Source organism: Rattus norvegicus, chromosome 6 (genome assembly GCF_036323735.1).
Source record: "Rattus norvegicus strain BN/NHsdMcwi chromosome 6, GRCr8, whole genome shotgun sequence".
NCBI classification, from domain to species: domain Eukaryota; kingdom Metazoa; phylum Chordata; class Mammalia; order Rodentia; family Muridae; genus Rattus; species Rattus norvegicus.
Window position 1 is genome coordinate 137,211,595 of NC_086024.1, and position 13,798 is coordinate 137,225,392.

At 52.9% G+C, this 13,798-nt stretch overlaps 1 long non-coding RNA gene across 1 annotated transcript; it reads left to right on the forward strand.

Moving 5' to 3' along the window:
• Positions 1-7,415: 7,415 nt before the first annotated feature.
• Positions 7,416-9,269, forward strand: LOC134479480 (uncharacterized). Its single transcript, XR_010052863.1, has 2 exons — positions 7,416-8,909; positions 9,133-9,269. It is a non-coding gene; the product is annotated as an uncharacterized LOC134479480 (long non-coding RNA).
• Positions 9,270-13,798: the final 4,529 nt, after the last annotated feature.

A 13,798-nucleotide genomic window follows, 5' to 3' on the forward strand; every position in this document is an offset into this window, starting at 1 on the left:
TCTGAGAGGTGGGCCTACCAACTGGGCCTAGGGGCCGGGCTTCTGTGCTGCCAGCTCAGATAAGCACTAATTCATCAGCCAACTAGAAAGCTGGACGGTGGAATGGTGTGTTGTGAAGAGAGGGAGACTCTGATGCCCACACAGGTAGCCTTCCCATGCCATGGAAATGCTCAGAAACTTAGAGATTCGGAGAATCGACAGTACCCATCCTCTCTCCTGAGGAAGCCCAGTGACAGAGATCAACAGCAGACACTCTAGGAAGGGCATGGGGGTGGGCATGCAACCAAGGGACAAAGATCTCAAAACTGCTTCCAAGCCCACAAAGGAAAAAGAATTCGTCTTTGCAAAATGCATGCCTGTTTTTTTATTTTTATTCATTCTCCCTCTTTCTTACAAGCATACCCATTCCACAGATTCTTATCGCTCCTGTCTGGGCCAGAGCCATGTTCCAGATACTGAGGCAGAGCAGACAGTCTAGAATTACCTGAGAAAGGAGTCTGGCATGAAGGCCTGCCCGGATCATGTTAGCCTGTGAGGATGTCTTTGGGTGATTGTTTTGAGTATTAATTGATGTGGATGGGTCTAGCCCACTATGGGCAGCACTATTCCCTAGGAGAGGGTTGGTTCTAAACTATAGAACATAGGGGGAGAATGAGGTAAGGAGAAGCAGGCTCCATGGGTATTTCCCCCTCTCTCTGCTCTTGATTGTAGACATGATGTGACTGGCCAGCTGCTTGAGTTCCCACCTCGGCCTTTCCCTGGATGATAGACTATAACTGAAGCTAAAACACATGCTTCCCTCCTCTATGTTGGTTTTTGCTTGTTCGTTTGGTCTGGATATTTGTTACAGCAACTGAAATGAAGCTGGAGAATCCCTCATGAAAGGAGTCGAAAACTCCTGGAAACATCTGGACCCTCTTCCCATTGCTAAACAGAAATAGGGAAGAAACAGGGGGCTTCAGCCCCAGCTCCAAACCAAGCGGGGTTCTGCAGATCTGTGTCCAATGCCAGCTAATCAGTCCAAGGTTAAGCTATATGGGTCAATTGCTAGCTTGTTCTGTAGACTATTACCATGAGATACCTGGGGTAGAAGGAACTGTGGGCCTGGTCCTCAGGTCTTTTAGATACCCCAGGCCCATCTCACCCTGACTCACAAGCCTATTGGTAACAGCCTGTTCCTGAGGAGACTCTAATCTTCCTGCCTGTCCCAGGGCTCCATGGTCATGCTTCCTCCCAACAGCAGGTGTTTGCAAGGCAGGCCTGGGAGCTTTGTGTGCCAGACCTGGGACCCTCTGAGCAGCTTCAAAGGCGCCTCAAGTGCTCACATCAAGGAACCCCTCCCAGAGAGACTCAAGGTGAGCCAGCACCCTCAGGAGATAAACGGAGTGAGGAGGCCCAGCAGCCGCTCCCAGCCAGCGAGTGAGTATAAATCTCTCTGACAAACGGTCTCTCGGAAGCTGGGAACAAAGGCCGGCCAGTGCGCTTATCCACCCCAAAGGCAGTGCAGACAGCCTGGACCCTGGAAAGCCAATCGCGCCAAAATTAATGGCCTGCTCAGAACGTCTCATTTATTACCAAGATGTGATAGAGACCCAGGCAGACATGACCACGACAAGCTGCGTCCACACCAGGAAGGGAGGTCAGATGGCTACTGCCTTAGCCTCTCAGAGCTCTGTTTCCCCTTCACTGCACAGCCTTCGCCCCAAGGACAAATGGGGTCAGGTCCACCTGATGAATGCCTTTCTGTAGTCAGCTCCTTCCTTTCAGAACAGTCTCGTGTTACTAACTAGCCTTCCAGGTCCTGAGACCTTCCTCAGCATGGGTGTCTCCTTCTATTAGATACCTGTCCCCAGAGTACCAAGCCCGGCTCTCTCCTGAGCCCATTTTTGTAACTTCCACACAAGCACCTTCCTTTCTTGGTCTCTAAAGACTTTGATTTCTCTGTGTACCAAGTCAGAACAAGGTGTCAACCCCAAATACCCCATTGGCCAGCGAGTAGGTCCAGGAAACAGAGAGGGTCAGGGTCCACTAAAGCTGTCCCCTCCCAGTTGTAGAGGGCTGTTGGCATCAAAGATGGAGGGGAGGGGGGGATTCAGAAGTTTCTAGGTGAAAAGCCATGCCCTTCACAAAAACAAATGTACACAGTGTGCACCGTCCATAGACCGGGGCTGGAGGATGTAATGACATTCAGGAGCCATATGCGTCTTAGCCAGGAGTCATATACAAGACATCCTTGTATGTGAATGTAAGCATGCATGTGACTGGAAAGGGTGCTGGGGTCTGGGGAGAGGGGGCAGCAGTATATACAGAGGGTCACAGTGCCTGACTTCCTATGGCAGTCTCTTCTCTGAGGGTGACAGGAGCTTCAACCCAAAGAACAGAAGGCTGCAGAGCGTGGGACAGCCAGGTCCTGAAACTCTGTGGGACCCTTCCTTCCCCTCCTGGGGAGGCCTGTCCTGCTACTAGGCAACCCTGTGTGGAGTCTCAAGGACAGGATGGCTAGGACTGGAGGCACTGGCCAAGGTTGGTGCATAGCTCTTGCCCCTACTGAACCTTTGTGTGGCAGCAGCCATACCTTGGTAAACAGTGTCCTAAGAGATGTGGCTTGGCTAAGACACACCCATTTTCCTGAATCACAGGGCTTGGAGGCAACGTGTCTGCTTCCCCCTGCTGAGTTTGGGATGGCCTGCCACACAGCCATAGTCACCAGTAAGTGCCAGGCTGAGGGCTGCCTCCACTTGAGGCAACGGGACACACTTGAGATCCTTGGTCCCTGGCAGAGGGGACCTGTTTCTCATTTGCTCTGCTCCTTGCCCTGACTGTTTGACAACTGGAGGCCCCTCTGTCACTGAGCTTCTGCCTCCCATTGGGAATGAAGGACTGGGGCCATGTGGTCCCTCGGCCATTGGCTTCGGGATCTATACTCAACCCCATCCATACCTCCTCACAGCCCTGACTCAGGGTATGCAGAGACAGCGCTGTGGATGCAGAGCCCCCACCAGCAGGACCTTGTACAAGATTCTCTCCTCTGGGGTGGCTCGCAGGGCCAGCAAAGCCATACACACGTAGACACGATTATCCAGATTGCCTGTTCACTAAGTGGACCAGAGGCTATGCTCAGTTCTCAGTTCTGAAACATATTCCCATATTTTTCTATCTGGCATTGGGGTTAAATTCCAGGCACACATGTTCTAGGCCAGTGCACACTGAGCTCCTGAGCCCTCACTGGTCTCCTTTGGCCCAAAGCTTCATTCCCAAGGAGTAGGACTCTGGTGTCCCAGAAGGGATCTGTGTGAGACCTCAAGCCTCAGCTGTTCTAGAAGCCCCAGTTAGCTGTCCTAGAAGTCCCAGTTATCTGTTCTAGAACCCCCAGTTAGCTGTTCTAGAACCCCAGCTGTTCTAGAAGCCCCAGCTATACTAGAAAACCTAGCTATTCTAGAAGCCCCAGCTGTTCTAGAAGCCCCAGTTAGCTGTTCTAGAAGCCCCAGTTAGCTGTCCTAGAAGCCCCAGTTAGCTTTTCTAGAAGCCCCAGTTAGCTGTTCTAGAAGCCTCAGCTGTTCTAGAAGTCCTAGCTGTTCTAGAAGTCCCTGCTGTTCTAGAAGCCCCAGCTGTTCTTGAAGCCCCAGCTGTTCTAGAAGTCCCAGCTGTTCTAGAAGACCCAACTGTTCTAGAAGCCCCAGCTGTTCTAGAAGCCCCAGCTGTTCTAGAAGTCCTAGCTGTTCTAGAAGACCCAGGCATTAGTACTGGTGCCATCGACTCAGCTTCTGTCCTGGTAGGAGTCCCACGATCTCCTGGGAATCTTGGCTGACTGGAACCATTTGACGACCTGCCTGCCACCTGCCATCATCTCTTGAGGGCAAAGGTTCTTGGTTCCTGTGTTGAGGGTGGTGACAATGGTCTCTCTCTGGGCATTTGTCTGCTTTCCTCCTGAAGGGCTCAGTGGGGTCTGATTGGCAAGATAAACTCACCACAAGGACATGAGCCAGGGACAGAAGAGAAGCAGTTTCTCAGGGACACTTTGACATGCAGTGAGGAGGATTCTGGTAATGGGAGGAACCACTGCATGGCTTGGCCAAGCTGGTAGCCAGTGTATGACAGGCAGGACAGCTAACTCTGTAATGCTCCACCATAGGACATCACAGGGAAAAGGCTTGGAGGCCCCGGGTAATGGCTTCTAATGGACACAGCATCAATCCTTCATGCTAGCCCGGGCTCCTTTGATGGTGTCTATCACAGCTGCAAATCAGCAGTGAATTTAAGCAAAATTCCAAGTTAAATGACTTGTGATAAAATTATTAGACATGTAACAACTGTAAGCTGAAGTCTGGCCAATGAGAGGCACTTAATTATTTTTTAGCAGAAATATCAACAGCGTCAGAGTTAACCACCAAGCTACTTAACGCAACTCCCACCAATTTCGCAGATCATTATTCGCTCAGTTAACAGTGGAGTTAATTGATGGAGGCCCGTCAAGCTGCTCTGGGGAGGGGGAGAGCCGAGGATGAAGTCCCAGATGGAGAAAGAGAGGAAATCGCAAGGAACCTGAGGATGTTGCTCCGGGAAAACACATGGTGTGGAAGCCAAGTTAGCAGTGGAGTAGGAGTAGGAGGTGAGGACTCCAGAGACCACGCCCCCTGTGGGTGGTCCCTTCACTTGGTGATGCTGGCTCACCAAGCCCTGTCCTGCCTCCCTCACAGAATATTTTGGCTACAGGAGCCCTTCCATGTGTTTTTCCTGCTCCTCACACTGTCCATGATGTAGCTAGGTAGTTCAAGACGCCTGGAGACAGTTGAAGTGCAGGGAGAGAGGCTGTGATGTAGACAGTGTCATTGAATCCCAGGAACCTGAGCCCCCCAGAATCCAGGGGGCTCAGGTGATGGACCCTTGACCTATACTAAGGACCATACAAGTGGAGTGAAATATAACATACCCAAGCCTCTAATCCCCACACCACTGGGTAGGACCTTGTAGGAGAGGGGCACCTGTGGGTATGTGGTTCAGTCAAGGACTCCTGGTTTCCTTCCAAGGTGGTACCTAGCGGACCAGTCAGTTTCAGGACTGCAGAGTTTGGAGCTTAAGGTCCCAGCTAGGGGATTTTTTTGTGCTCTCTTGGTAATGGCCCAAAGGCATGTGGTGTTAAGTCTTTCAGGTCACAAACCCATTCTCTTCCCAGGGGAGTCTTGGTGGCCTTTCCTCCCTGACTACCGGAGGAGGTCTAAATTGCCAAGTGTTCCTGGTCTCCCTCCAGGGCCAACGCTGAACTCCAGAGTACTGGTGGCCTTTCCCAAGGTCTGCGTGTCCGGGTCTAGGCAGCCCACACGGGCTCCCTCACGATGACGTGCAGCTTGTGCAAAGCCTGCGCCCCGCCACCCGCCTGATGTTATTTTTATTTATATACCTGAATACAGCGGAGCATCTGCTTCCCTGAGACTCATCAGTCACCAGGCTTAATTAAAATAATGCCGTGCATCTAACGCAGCGTGGATCACCAAAGCAAATGTTTGTTTTGCTACGTCGATTAAGGCTTCCCCGGGAACCAGCAGCGTCAGACAGTGAAGCCGCATGCGCATGCGTGCGAGTCCGACCTGGCCCCTCTCTGGGATGCTGGGGTGAGGGAGTGGGGGGGGGTCGTGGGCAGGGGGCATGGGAGTAGGGTGGGCGGGGCTGTTGGGTGTCTCTCCTTCCTGGTGTCTATCTCACCCGCCGTCTAAGATTCTCAAGACAGCTGTCTGTGTAGGGGTGTCTTCTGTGTTCCCAAGCAGAGACAGTGTTTCCTCAAGGGACTGCTAGATACGAGAGGGTCCCATGGAGGTCAGTACGGAGGGGATTTCCATTAGCTGAGGGTCTGAGGTACACTGCGCTCTAACTTAAAATCACCCTGTTTCTAAAGGCTTCAAGACAGTGAGTGTCCCAACCAGGCCTCATGTGTTCCCAGTTGGTCTTTTCTGCTCCTAGAGGTACCTGTACTCTGGGACCTGGCATCTTCCCCATTTTCAAAGCCAGCTCTGCAGGTCTGTCTTCCGATAGCTCCTGCCCGTGTCCTCTGGACTCTAACCCCCCACCTCCTCTTTCCTGGGATACTGTGACCACATCCAGGACTACCCCTGTTTCAGGGCCCTCGACCTTTCTGTTGCTGCCTCAGGTTCCAGACCCACAGGCTGATTAGGGCGTAGACAGCTGTGGGGACACTGGCCTCAGAGCCTTGTACTTGATATGTAAAAGACCCGGGCTGGTAGAGAAGAAATTGCTTTCCTACGTATGCAGTAGGGCCAGGGTATCTGCCTTGGAGAGGACAAAGTGGGATAGGGAGGATGTGGATTTGGCTTAGACTGGCCAGGAGGGTTCGCTGGTTACAGACCTGTGTGGCCAATGTCCCCTGGGGTGTCTAGAAGTAGAGGGATGAGGCAGTCAAGGCTAGGCAATGATCATCTTATCTGCCAGTAGACACGGACACAGAAGCCAGAGGAGCCCTGTGGGGCTGGACATACAGGACACAGGACTGAAGCTGTGTCAGCTCGGAGGGTACAGTGTGGGGCAATGCAGAGCTGAGCCTCCTCTGTGTGAGCTAGACCCTGGGCAAAGCAAAGCATGGTGTCTGTGCTTGAAGGTGACACACAAAGTCAAGACAATGACCACGGGGCTGTGACCACAGGGCCGTGATGGGATCCTGGAGTTGGAGGGGCTTGTGAGGTACCAGGTATCTACAGCAGAGAGACTCCTGTCTGTCCCAGTAAATGTATGCCATCATGGGAAGGTCGCCCAGGGACACACGGACCATGAGCTGTCATGTGCACAGAGCCCTCTTACAGCTAGGTACATGCTCAGCATCCGGGCACCAGAGATAGCATGTGGGACCCCAGAGCCGAGGCCCTGGGGCTGTTGTCTGATTTGACAGGTTCAGGGGACCTCAGAGGCAGTGAGCCCCTCTGTCTGGGAGTCACCGCAAAGGAGGGCCCAGGTGACATGGCTCACTTCAGCATCAACCTACCTAGGAGACGCGTCCGTTCTCTGTGAGAGCGTTTCCAGAGAGACTTAGCTGAGAGGGAAGTCCCTCTCAGAAGGTAAGCAGCACCATCTGTGGGCTGGGATCCTGTGGATACAGAGGAGAAGGGAGCCGAGCTAAGCACCAGCGGTCATCTCTCTCTGCTTCCCGACCACAGACCTGCGTGATCAGCTGTCTCACGCTGTGCCTGCCATGCCTTCTCCACAATAACGGACCGTTCTCTCTAAACAAAGGCAAAAACAAACACTTCCCGATGTAAGTTGCTTTTGTCCTGTATTTTATCACAGGAACTAGGAAAGTAAACTTGATGCATCAGGTCTTGCCCCACACACCATCTGCATGGACACTAGTAATGTCACCTCCTCCAGGAAGCCTCCCAGGCCTCCCCAGGCCAGTCAGTAAGTGACCCTCCTGTCCTCTCTACCTGTGTGGCTTTCTGTCTCCCAGATACTCATATTTCTGCCCCCACCCCCACCCCCATCCTCAGAATCTGCCTGGCAATGACGTAATGAGAGTTGGTTGCTAGGCAACCTGCCTCAGCTCAGTCAAGAGAAATCTGCTCTGGTTTGAAGGGCCCCTGCCGATTTCTTAAAATATCAGCTCTTAGCACACATCTCATCCCAAAGCAGAGAGAATACAGTGCTGGCAACCTCCCCCTCCACCAAACCCCCCAGGCCTCCCTTCCCCAACCATGCTGGCTTTCTGAGAGCTGATCATGTGAGACTAACCTCCTTGTCTCTCCTTGTCACGGTCCTTAGCCTATAGGAGAGGGACCTGTGATTGCTGTGACTTCAGCAGGCATTGGCAGAGTCTGCCCCGTGGTTCTCGAGGATGAAATGGTTAGTGCATCCCAGATGATCTGCTAAGTGAATGCTGCCTGTTGTATATAATTATAGACAAAGGCCTTAGCTAATGGCCCCGTGTAACCCTGCGGGGAGGTCTGCGGCGCCACAGGGGACTGACATCAGTCCTGCATTGTCTGATACTCTTATCAATGATGTAGACAGGAGAGGAGAGGCCTGCCTGTCAAGATGGGGCCGAAACAAAGGCTAGGAAGAGCAGGCTATGCTCAGGGTCCTCCAGATGTGGAAATGGCTCAAAACGGAGCAGGCTGGGGGGGTGGGGAAAACTGAATGGGATTTGGTGGCGATGTCTGAATGGGAGCACTCATCAATCAGATGCTAGCCCAGAGGCACAGTGAGGCCAAAAAACAAACAGAGACATCAGGCTCCGTGACGCTCCCACCTGACAAAAGACATGCGCTTAGAAGGAAAAGGAAAAAAAAAGAGAGAGAGACAAAAACTTGAACGCAGTCTTTAAAACAGAGGTGAAGCAAATCAATCAAAAACAGGCAGAAATATGGGTGCTGGAACTTCAGTGCCTCAGGGCCCCCACAAGTCAAGAGAGAGAGAGAGAGAGAGAGAGAGAGAGAGAGAGAGAACAATGTTGTTGGTTGTCAGGAGGACACAGGTTGTGATCACCGTGTGTGACCTGACCTCTGCAATGAGTGGCCAAAGGAAAAGGGGAGAATATGTAATCTGACAGCAGAGACATGAGTGTCCCAAGTCACCTCCTCTGTGTGGTTAGGCCGCATTTGTTCAAGATGAGCAGACCTGCTCTGCGCTCCCACCCCTGGGTCTCCTCCTCCTCACAGAGCGCCACACGTCGGGTGTCTAAGACATGTGTGTTCAAAAGCCGTTAGAGCTGCCTTCAGGGAGTTGCAAGCCAGAGATACTCCGTGCCTGAGGACCATGGGTGGACATGACTCTGCTGTCCTTGAGGAAGATACTCACTGCTGCGTGTAGTTTCTGGCACGGAATGCTGAAAAGCACAGAAAGACCTGAGGAAGCCACAGGCGAAGGGCAGACTGCCCTGTGCGCTCTGATACAGAACAGCCCAAGCTGGGGTAAGCTGGCCACCCTCTGGGGTTGGGGTGATCGTGGGGCTTCTGGAGTGCCGGAGATGCTCATGTTTGTCCTGAGCGCTGGCGGCAGCTGTCAGTCTGTGTAAAGCCAGCCTTGCTTCCGGGGTGCGCATCTGTGAGGATGTGTCGCCCCTCAATGCAGCATTTAGCCGATGTGCGTGTGAGCAGAAATGAAACAGCTGTATGTTTTTGTTTTGTGTTTCAGGGGCAGAGAGTGGACTCGGGGCCGTGAGCATGCTAAGCATGCACCCTGGGCTGGGCTACGGCTTCTGTTCTCTCCTCATATGACTTTTTACAATCTTAAGATAAGGAGCTCACTAAACTGCCCAGGCTGGCCTTGAACTTGTAGTCCTCCTGCTTCGGCCCCCAGAACACTAAGGTTACAGGCATGTACCACTATAAGTGGCCTTGACAGTTGTCTTGATCATGAGAGAACGGGTGTGGACTTCCCTTTGTTCTGAAAAGCCACACACCTCGGTAGAAGACATGAACCTTTTGCATGGTGGACAGCAGGCCGGAGGCTGTGATTCCTGACAGAGGGAGGTAAGGAGACAAGAGAGACAAGCCCTGAGAAGTCTTCTGGAGGCGTGACCCAGAGTGTGCAGCAGGATGGAGAGGCCTGGTTAGGGATGGTCGTAAGGGGCCCAGAACTTAGCGTTAAGACTCAAAGAGGAGAATCCAGGAAAAATTTCTGATGTCCATACAGGATGCCTTGGCGTCTGCTGCTGATTAACTTGTAAGGGCATGAGGTGGAACTCTGTGGGGTCATGCCGAGGGCAAAGAGGAAGTGAAAGACTGGAAGACGTGGTGCTGGGACACTTAGCTGGAGGGAACCTCTTGTGTGGCTGTATTCAGCAGCACCACCCTTACTGACATGGGGCCAGGCTGCATGGCTTGCACAGTAGAAATGAGTTTCTTGTGGTTTGGAGCCTGGAAGGCCCAGGTTAGGCTGTCAGCAAACCCAGGTTCTTTTGAGAGTCCTCTTTCTGGCATGCAGGTGGCTGCCTTCTCCCTGTGTCTTCAGTGGAAAGGAACAGGGAGAAGTAGACGGGGATGGGGGTAGACAGGGAAAGGAGAGAAAGGGGAAAGAATAGGAGAGAGAAAGACAGGAAGGGAGAGGGTGGCGTCTGGGAGAACAGAGAGTCTTATCAAATTAGAGCCTCCCTTGTCACCTCATTTGACCCCAGAGACCCTGTCTCCAGATTGTCACGTGGGGGTCAGGGCTTCAGCAAATTAACTTTGGAGGGACACCGTGCGGTGCCTGCCAATACCATGTGGGAAATCAATCAGAAGAGGGACAGCTCTGGTGGAAGACACACTAGTCCCAGAATAAAGACCACCTTAAGTACTAACGACCATGACAACAATTCCCCAGGATTTGGATTCTTGGAGCAGCCAAGCTAACTCACATCAGACAAACCTTTCCACAGACCCTGAGAGCACTGGGCAGAGGCAAGAGAGCACTCCCTGGTGGCCCTGGATAGAAGCCTAATGCTGGCAGGTTCTAAGGACAGCACTGGGGCAGACCCTGGGTGCATCAAGCAGGGTGGCACACAACCATGTCAATGAAAACTGTGAGGTTTTTCCCTGCTTGGAAATGAGAACAGAGCTTAAGGGCCCTTAGGTACCAACAGAAGAAAGAGAGTGAGGGGGGTCAGGGAGAGGGAGGGAGGGAGGGAGGGAGGGAGAAAGGGAGAGAGAAAGGAAGGGAAAGGAAGTAGGAGGAAGGGAGAGGAAGGAGGAAGAAGGAAGGAAGGGGGAGGGGAAGGCAGGCAGGCTAGAAGAGAGCCAATCTAAGATGGCGTGTCTGTGATGACAGTCATCTTCTGGTTCCACACAGTCCAGTACAGCTGGGAGTGACATGGAGACCTGAGCCGCCACCAAGGGGAAGGTAGGGAAGTCTAAAACACAGCAGAGTCAGACACAGTCTCTCAAAACTGAACTTGACCTGAATTTGACAAACACTGATGTATGGGGGTTTGCCTGGTTGCAGCTCATCAGAGAGGCACAGGTCCCGGGTGATCATGGTTTCTTTCTGAAGTTCAGCGTTGTCCTCTGCCCCCACCTTGCTTTGGGATCCTGGTAGGCAGGTTGGGGCTTGGGAGTCTGCTTCCTTTCTACAGCCACACAGGGATCAGAGAGACCCTTTCTCTAGAACCCTGCTTATACTGCCTTTTTCTGGACTTAGCTCGAGACTCGTGTTTGGCTCCTTTTGTCCTTAGGGCTCTGCACTGGGCTCTCCTGCTCCTTCACTCCAGGATCAGGGCAGCAGAGAGGGCTGAGGGAGAACAGTGCTAGACATCAAAGCTAGTGGGCCAGGTATAGGAGAGGCATGCACAGTGTGTGTGTGTGTGTGTGTGTGTGTGTGTGTGTGTGTGTGTGTGTGTGTGTGTAGGGGGAGTTCCTCTTCACAGCTGCCCACGTAAGCCTGCCTGTGGTCCCCACCCAGCCCTTGAATATGGATTTGTGCCTCAGGACAGGGGACACAGGCTCGGCCTTAATTAGACGTGATGAGTGTGTGTGTGTGCCTGGAATCAGCATCAAAGGGGGACAGCCGCCCACCGCCCCTTCCCTCTCCCCTTCCAAGGACAGCATCTGCTTCCTCCCTCCCAGAGCAGGCCGGCTCTGACAGCAGGCCCAGGAGTCCCCTCTATTTAATTAGGACGGAAGTTCCCTCAACCCTGGGAAAGGATTTAATTTCAATATTTCCTTTGCTGGGCTGGGATCCTCCTGTCCTTCCACACCAAGGGCCTTTCATGGCGGCTTGGCCCAGCCCCTCCCCTCTCAGTGGTGTAAAAGCCTGTCCTGGAGAACAACCAGGAGGAACCAAGGGCTGGGGTGTGGGGGTGCTGCAGCTCCGAAGAGAAACCCACCCTTCACCCCACCCACCCCCACCCCTCCCTGCAGCCTATCTCTGAGCAGCAGGGCCTTAGGGCCTGTGGGCAAGCACAGCCTCTCTAGGCATCTGTGGATTGACTGGGAGGAACAAGGAACTCACTGATTGCTGACCCATGACCACAGACTTGAATCTCTGGGTCATCCTCAAACGGCCTTCGTGCTTTAGCCTGGACTATTCTGTCCCTGGTGTGCGCACACGCGTGTGGGTAAGTACGCGTGTAAGCAGAGATGTACATATGCACCCGAGTGTGCCATTGGCAGCTGTAAGCAGGCATAGCACACGTGCGCACACCTGCTTGGTGAGTGTGTATACACTTGTGTGCATGTGATCGCAGGATCACACTTGTGCATGTCTGTGTGTCTGGGAGCCCAGACAACCGGGCTTAGCCTGGTTCCTGTCATTTCTCTTTAAACCGCTGGATGCTCTGATCTTTGGCTTAACCTCGTGGGGTTAGCATCAACCTGACCACAAGACGGGTGCTGGACACCCGCCGGGCAAACACACAAATGCTCGAAGGACAGACTTCTAACTCAGCCCGTGCCTGGGAAGTCTCAGAGATCCTGGTCTTGAGGAAAGGAAGATCAGGATCTGACGACAGTACCCTGGCCTGCCCCAGACTCAGTTTCCCTGTGTGTATGAACAGCCCCAATAGAAAGTTTTTCTGGGTCCCTGGAGAGTCCTTTCCTACCAGGCTCTGACCAGCTGTGCTCCCCTCTAGCCCATCCTTTGTGCAGGACAAAGATCGGCTGAGACCTGGCTCTCAGCCCAAGTGGCCCTCAGCCCTTCTGAGGCCGCTAATGAGAGGTGTCAGCCAGTAGCTCTTCACGAGAGCCCCGCTGCCCTGAGCAATTTCTTAAAAGAAGAATTCTAACCTCGAGGAGTCCTTTGAACACGTCGTGAATGAGCAATGAACACAGCCGGGGCAGCTTCTCAGAATTACCGCGGGCTGCAGATTCGTGAAAAGAGAGATTGATTTCCATTTGGTCTACTGAATACATTTCCCGTGTTCTCCAGGTGTTTGTCATGCCGTGTACTAAAGGTGAGGTGGGATCCTTCGCTAACAAATTATGGTCATTGGTATTCTCCCTCACTCTTCCATACCCCCGGCCCAAGAATTTATGCATTTTCCAGACAAAACGTGCTTCCACGGACAGCGCTGGCGTCGTCTTCACGGCAGTCAAGTATCGATGGTATTGATTGCGCTGTCCCCGCATACACAGGCGGATGGATGCCCACAGCCCCCGAGTGATGTGCAGCTCCTTGTGGGGACCTGGCCCCGACCTTCAGCTTTCTCTGCTGCTCCTAGCTCACTGTACCCAGCCCCAAGCCCATCCCAAGACCAACCACTCAGGTATCGTCCAGTATGTCTGCCTCAGGCTGGTTCCTTATCTAACCCCCTCCCTACCACTCACTACACATTCGGGAGAACTGCTGACCAGATGGCCTAGGCCTGCATAAGGCGTTCGCCGTGTAGACATTTGATGTGTACATGGACGAGTTATCGAGTGTGTGAATGAATGGGTGTGTACTCTGGTGGAGAATGAGGAATGACACAGGTAGCCTCAGTTCTCTGGAGATGGCCATTGGATTGGAATCTGGGTCTTAGATCCCTCCAGGACCCCCAGACACTGGCCAGTTAGAAGCCGGAGTCACCCCACCCCTATGCACCCCAGAGGAAGCACCGTGACACCCCTGGAGCCAGGCTGATCAAAGCCACCTAGCCTCTTGCACAACAGCACCCTGCGGCCTCAGGGCTCGGGAGGCAAATTTACAAGGAACTTCCTGAATTGCTTTCTTTTCTGTTTTATGAAATACCTCTCTAAATGTCTGCATATAGCTCTCTTGAGGGATGGAGGGAGAAAAATAGCAATTAAAGTCTTGTCATCAGACTTGTTCAGGCCGTTAAGTCGTTCAATCTTGCATAAAAAATCGGCGCATGTACTTGACGTGGGCGGGAGCACCTGGCGAAGCT